The following is a 7621-nucleotide window of genomic DNA, read 5'->3' as shown; positions in this document are numbered from 1 at the left end:
TGGAGTCTTCTATGTAGTATCACTTCATCTTCAAATAATGGTACTTTAACTTCTTCTGTTCCTAGCCTTATTTCTTTAATTTCTTTCTCCTGTCTAACTATTCTGGCTAATGTTTCCAAAAACACACTGAATAGGAGAGATGATAGTGAGCATGCTTGAATAGCAAAAGCAATTCTAAGTAACCAAGCAAGACAGGGGACTTAACAATCCCTGACTTGAAATTATATTGCAAAACTACTGTGATAAAAACAGCATGGTACTGGCAAAAACAAATAAACACAGACCTGAGGACCAGTGGAAGAGATGAGAGATACAAAAACAACTCCAAATACACTCAGCCACCTTGTCTTTAACAAAGGTGCCAAGCACTTTCACTGAAAGAAAGATAGTCTCTTTAATAAATGGTGCTGGAAAAACTTGCTTTCCATATGCCAGTGATTAAACCTAGACCCACATCCCGCACCACACACTAAATTAAAAGTTAAATAGATCAAAGATCTAAACATTAAAGTAGAAGCCCTAAATTGACCTGAAGATAGAATAGGGAGATCTTTTGAAGATATAGGCAAAGACTTCATGAAAAAAAATGATCACACAAGAAATAATACAAAGAACCTGAAAGAGTAAATAAAATCTGAATGGTGCAATAGATATTGTAAAAGGGAAAGAAACTGCTCAAACAGGAAAGAACAACTGATACCATGATGGTTGCATAAGAGAAAAAAAAAGAAAAAAGGAAGGGAAAATAAATATATGCACACACACAAAAGATACCTGAGATAATTTACTAGTTTCTATTGGTGTACTGAAAAGAACAGTTATTGTATAATTGTTTGATCAATCTTACATGCCTATATCTGATTATCTGAGTAACCACTTTGGAAATAACAATATATTATACAGTGGGTATTGTTCGTTTCCTTTCACGTTGTTTTGAAATTCTGTATCATTTTTATTGTTTTTATGTTGTTTGGTTTATGTCTTTGCTTTTGTTATTTTGTTTTTGTTCTTTTCTCTTTAAAAGAAAAAAAAATATATGTATATACAAGGATAGCTGAGATAAGTGTATTGTTGATGTCTATTTGTTTACTGAAAGGAACAGTTAATGATTAATCCTTTTTCTTGACCAATTTTGCAAGCTTCTATCTGATAATCAGAACAACTGATTTGAAGACAACAATATGCAATATAACAGCCATTATTCAATTTCTACCATCTTATTTAATGAAGCTCTGTATCATTTCTAATGTTCTTATTATATGCTATTATCTGAAATTGTTTCATCAATATTTCATTCTTGCATCTGGCAATCTGAGCAATTTTGCTGAAGATAACAATATGTAATATAACAACCACTGTTAATTCCTATCATCTTGTTTTGAAATTGTGTTTTGAAATTTATTGTTTTTGTGTGGTTTTGTTCTTGTCTTCATTGTTGTTATTTTGTCGTTGCTTTTTTCTCTTTAAAATAAAAGAAATAATACAAAGAATCAACAGTCTCATCTTATTAAGGAGCTTTAGAGGGGCTGGAGTTATAGCTCAGTTGCATAGCACTATCCTGACAAGTGCAAGGTCCTGAGTTCAATTCCTGGTATAAATCAATCAATCAATCAATCAATCAATCAATAAATAAGCTTCACAGCAAAAGAAACCACCAACAGAATAAAGAGACAACCCACAGAGTAGGAAAAAAAATTGCCAACAGCTCTTTGGGACTAATATCTAATCCAAAAGTGGTCATCTGAAATAGATAGACTCTTCTCAGATGAAGAATTACAAGTGGTAAATTAGACATGCAAATTAAAACAACATTAAATTTTCTTCTCACCCCAGAAGGAATGGCTATTGTCAAGAAATCAACCAATAACAAATGCTGGAAGGGCTCTGGGGGAAAAGGAACCTCTCTACTGGTATTCAGAGTGTAGGCTGATGTAACTTCTGTGGAGGTCAATGTGGAGATTACTCAAAAAACTGGTAGTAGCAGTTCCATCGGACCTGGCTGTTGCCTGCCTTGGTATCTTCTCAAAATAATTAAAAGCACAGAGTGATGTATGAACTCCCATGTTTATAGCAGCACACTTTGTACTAGCTAAATCTTGGACACAGGCAAAATGCCCATAACTGGATGGATGGATAAAGAAGATGTATTTTTATGAAATATAGTACTACTCTTCTATAAAGAAGGATAAACTTGAAGGCTAAATTTTAAGTAAATGGATGCACCTTGAGAAAATACTCTTATGTGAAATAATCAGACATATGTACTTAAATATTGCACTGTTTCTCTGTTGTGAGAAACTGAAAGTATAAATAAGGAATAGAATATATAACAGATATTGTGAAATGGAAAGGAAAAGTTCAGATAAAAAGGGGAACGATGAGAGGGGAGGGAGAAAAAGAAGGGAAAAATAAGAGAATAGTGAAGATAGCAATATGAAATATAATAACCATTGTTAATTTTCTATACCTTCTTTTGAAATTCTGTATCATTTCTATTGTTTTTATTCTCTTTTTTAAAAAGAAGAAAAATGGAAACAAAGCTTTTCTAAATAAAGGGGGGAAGAAGATTTGAAGAAAGGGTAGGGGAATAGGAAAACAAGAAGAAGCAAGATATATCAAAGTACAAATTCCTTATGATAAATGTTATCATTATGTATATCTACAATGTACTAATAAAATGAAGAAAAAGTAAATAAATAATTCACACAGTAGGGGAAGTAATGTATACCCATTCCCCAAAATTAAGGCAGTTATTATGTACCACAAACATATAATAATAAAAAACTAAAAAATAAATATCTCACACATGCTAATTTAATCCTCAAAACATCTCAGTAAAACAGATATTATCTATTAGAAAACTGAGGTACAGAAGAATTAGATCATGTGCCCAATTTCAGGCATCTGGAAATGTAGAGTCTGAGTTCAAATTTAGACAGTTTAGCAACAGAACCTGTGTGCTTAATATCTTTGCTGAAAAAAAAAAAATCTTTGCTGAACAGATTTTCTCCACTTTCTAATTGCCCTCAGACTCATAATCATGTTGGAGGGAAAAGATACAAATCCATCTGTTGATAATAGTTTCTCTTAGTGGAGAGTGGCAGAAAGTAGATAAAAGGCTAACATTACTCTTTACTCCCTATATTTCTATAAGGTTTGAATTCTTATACAACGAACAAGCATTATTTGAATGATTAAAACAATAAATCACACAAAGAACAAAAAAAACAGTATTATCTTCTTTGTAATATGTTTTGTCAATCTCCCCAGTGTCTCACCTATTTTTAGAATAATTGTGTACCCACATATCAACTGTCAAAGTGACTAGAAAGCATAAGCAAAATTCTGACACAGATGACATTTTGGGCTACAACTATTTATATAGCTTTTGATTTATAAAATTTTATAGTTTTAAATAATTATCATAAATGTCCTATAGAGTAGGTTAATTCCAGTTTTGTATGCCATATTTATCAAATTCTTTTAGGTTGTCAAAATTATCTTCTTACAAGGAATAATGTATTAACAGAGCCAAAGCAATGCCTCACAGTGAAGTGAGGAAACATGTAATAATCTCACACCAGAAATAGAATGAATAAAATTTAAAAAAATATTTTCTACAAATGCTTCCACAAAAGAATGTTGAAAGAAAATGGAAATCACAAATTCATCCTTCATTCGCTTCCCCAGTTGGTTATATCCCATTTGTTTTGCCTTTTTTATTCACCTGCTCTAAATCATAACAATACTGCATCTTTGAGATTTCTCTTTCACTGCTGTTTCCAAGCCTGTCCTTTTCTAATCTATTTACCATGTTAGAATGGACTGCCTTTTGCACAAATATGGTAAAATCTAAAAGATTTCTGATCACCCATAGATTAATGAGTATAGATGCAATATGGAGTACCTCAAAGTGGAGATTCTCTTGGCAAAGTTTGTACTTAATCTTCAAAGCCATCCTCAAATTATGATTACTTATAATTTTAAAAAAATGGAAAAGCCTAGGAATGATTAAAATGCAAGATCTAACATGAAACCATAAACACTTTGTTGACTTGCTCTGTTTATTTCCTTAGCCTCCACCTTTTATTCCTCAACCTGCTCCCAGAGCTCCAATTACCAGGTTGTTTTATGATTTCTTCTATCTAAAATTCCTTTATTCCTGATATTTACAGGAAACTATACATCCTTCAAGCTTCAATTTAGATATTAGTTATTTTCAGATGGATGCCTTGAACCAGCTAGTCTGGCTTAGATTTCTCTCCAGTAATTCCTGGAGAGAAATTTTCCTCACCTTATATTGTGATCTCTGTGGGTAAATATGTTTGATTCATTGATGTGTTCAGAAGCATTATGCAAAGATTCTGGGACTTATTACTACGGGTAATTACTATCATTTTGTAAGCTACCAATAACATGTTACATTGTGTGCCATGCAGTTTCACATATTCATTTACTCTTCACAATGATGCTGTTAGGTAAGTATCAGAAAATAATGTACCTAAAATTGAATTAATAAGTAATAGAGTCATATAATACAAATTTTTCTTAATTCAGAAGCCTGAACAACTTAGTGAGACTTTGTTTCAAAATTTTAAAAAAAGTAAAAATGGGCTGAGAGGGCTGAGGATATAACTCAGTGGCATAAGCGCTTGCCTGGCAAGCGCAAGATTCTGAGTTTATTTCCCAATACCAAAACAAACAAACAAACAAACAAATGGTCTGAGAATGTTGCTCAGAGGAAAGGCCCTGTATTCAATCAATAGTACAAACAAAACAAAATCTGGGTGAGGTTCTTTGACCCTTCACTTTTAATTCCATTACATGCTCACTTTTGACACTCCCCCCAAACTTTGAAAATATCTTCACTATCTACCTTTTACTACTAAAAATCCTAACAGTAAAACAAATGCTAGAAAATGAGTTGGAAATGTAGTGAAGAGGAAGCAGACATTTAAGCAAGAGGTCAGCCCTTTAAACAGGGGATAAGAAGAGGAAGTGCTAAGAGAGACAAAAACCATTGCACCTATTGCACCATATTGCAAAAGGTTGACTCCCAGAAGGGAAAGGCAGCCTGCAAAACACTTCACCAGGAAGGGAGGGTGGCAAGAGAAAGAAAAAAAGAACCTCCCTTGCTGTAGGGCTTGAAATGATGCCAAATGCAATGACCCAGGCTTGTAATTCCAGCACTTGGGAGGCTGAGGTAGGAGGATAGGAGATGTTCAAAGACAGTCTGCAATACATGGAGAGATCCTGTCTTTAAAAAAATTCATACTCATGTTCTGACCAATTCCATCTGCTCTTTTCTTACAAACCCAGGCATCACAAATTTTATTTCTTTTTTCAGCACATTGTACTTTGCCCATTTTCTCCTGCAAGTGTCTCTGGGTTTCATGCAGCTGGGCTGTGGTTACCAATACCAAAATTCTTTCTCCTACCCAAACACATAGGAAGGAAAATAGGAAGCAGGCCTATTCAACCCCTTTGTTTTTCACCTTCCTCCTTCCTTGAGTTTCACAGAATAGGACAGATAAAAGTACTGACCTAGTGTTTATCATCTCTCAAGTGTCCAGTCCCCCTCTCTCAAGCTGGTGGAGGGTTTCATCAGACACCCTCATTCCACAGAATGGGCACTCTCCTGCGCCACAGGGGTACTTGTTTCCCAGCCAATCCTGAGCTCAGGGTTGGCCTCGGGGGTTGGCCCTTAGCAACTGAGGAGAGAAGGGCAGAGCTTAGTATTATGACTTCAGGTAGCCTGAGTAAAACAGTGGCGAAATGATTGACCCAGAAATACTTCTGCAAAAAGTAGCCAGAGTGGAAATGATGAGTCCCATTAAAGTTTATTATACGAGTATATTATGCACTAAGCAGGTGAGTGAGAAGAAAAGGATCTCAGGAGGGAGCGTGGGGGGGTGAGTAGGGGAGAATGGAGTGAAGACTTTCTAGTTGAGGACTTCAAGATTTTACTGACTTTACCATACACTTTCTGCCTTAATTCTTCAACTCCTTACTCTAGAGCGTTCCAAGTGAGAAGTGCAAAGAACAGAAAAAGTGATGAATTCCATCAACTACTTGTGCTCTAAGAATTAATTGTTCTTGATAATTTCTGCAATTTTGAGCTCAATCACCTTAAAGGCTTCTAAAAATCTTGTTAATGTTTGTAATGTAAGAAATAAAGAACCCTGTCTAGGATGGGAGAGGAAAAATACCAGTGAGGGAATGGCAAAATTCTCAGAGAACACCCGGAAATTTCCCCAAAACTAAACATGTCTGAGAAATAAGTATATTTGCATAGATCATACATTTTTTATGTGAATTAAAGAGTAAATGAATTAGTCTTACCAGGCTGGAGGAAGGATTATGGGACAACATTATCCAAAAGAAACATAATGTCAGCCACATGTAATTTTAATTTTAATCATCATTTATTTATATATTTTACTTTATATTTGACACAGGGTCTAACTAGGTAGTCCAGGCTGGCCTTGAACTCACTATGTAGCCCAGCCTGGTCTTGATTAGTAGCCTTTGAAAAAACAGAAACAATCGACTAATTTTAACATATTTTATTTAACAAAATATCCAAAATATTACCATTGTGACATGCAATCAGTATAAAAAATAGAGATGTTATACATTCTCTTTTTCATATTAAGTCTTAAAAATGTATTATGGATTATGCACATCTAATATCATTTTGGAGTAGCCAGATTTCCAGTGCATACTAGTCACATACAGCTAGTGTTTATACTGGACAGCATGTTAGACATCACAGTGATGAGAAAACCATTATACGGCTAAAAACTTCATTCTGCATAGTTTTTGGAGAAGCATGACAACTCAATGACTCGGAAATGATTATATGGTTGACAAACATCACATACTTGCTGTTTTGGGTCACACACCATTAGACCTGCAGGAGGAATTATATTTTATCTTGGCCTAGAAGGAACAAATTTTTGCATAAAGCCTACTCATGTAGTTAATGTATTCTCCTGGGTTCCTAGGTACTAGGACACTATAACACTGAGTCTTTTTTTCTTTCATTTATTGTTTTTGTTTTTTGAGGCAGGTTTTTGCTGTATACTTCAGGTTGGCCTTGAAATCACTATGCAACCCATAACTTGCAGCAATCCTCCTGCTTCAGTTTCCTGAGTGCTGGGATTACAGGCATATGACACCATGCCCACTGCACAATGAGCCCAAAGAAAGATAACTATGAGATATTTGACTAGATCTGTTAACAGTGTGATTCAAGATTTTTGGCATAGTAATAACAGCCTGTAAGAAAATTACTTGAAAGAAATAAGAACCACAGTAGAAGCATCAGAAGGCTCACAAAATTATTGGTTCATAACTTTCAAACTGTAGAATAAAAATTATCTGGAGGGCTTGAAACAGATCATTCTTATCTGGGTGGCCCCAGACAAGAAATTGTGGTGCTGTAGATTTGACATAGAGTAAAGCTCATGCTGTCAGTCTGTGAATCACACATAAAATAAAACTGCTCTTGCCAACTGTTCTCTTAGTGGGTTCCTCTGAAAATATTTAGAAAAAAACTACCTCAAAAATGTGACTTAAGTCTCACGCAACTTGCTTTTGCAATTTTACAAAATTAAGA

General features: G+C 34.6%; 1 protein-coding gene across 1 annotated transcript in view; it reads right to left on the bottom strand.

The window, feature by feature from the left end:
• The window catches only part of LOC102019636 (uncharacterized protein CXorf21-like), a 16379-nt gene extending 10798 nt beyond the window's left edge, over window positions 1-5581 (bottom strand). Inside the window, exon 1 of the mRNA XM_005410075.2 lies at window positions 5545-5581. The gene's annotated coding sequence lies outside the window, so the exon portion shown is untranslated. The remainder of the gene's footprint in view (window positions 1-5544) is intronic.
• Between the last annotated feature and the right edge of the window lie 2040 nt (window positions 5582-7621).

The sequence above is a fragment of the Chinchilla lanigera genome, unplaced genomic scaffold (assembly GCF_000276665.1).
Source record: "Chinchilla lanigera isolate Chin_1 unplaced genomic scaffold, ChiLan1.0 scaffold00128, whole genome shotgun sequence".
Classification (NCBI taxonomy): domain Eukaryota; kingdom Metazoa; phylum Chordata; class Mammalia; order Rodentia; family Chinchillidae; genus Chinchilla; species Chinchilla lanigera.
Note: the sequence above shows the minus strand (reverse complement) of the source record. Positions and strands in the feature narration are given on the sequence as shown.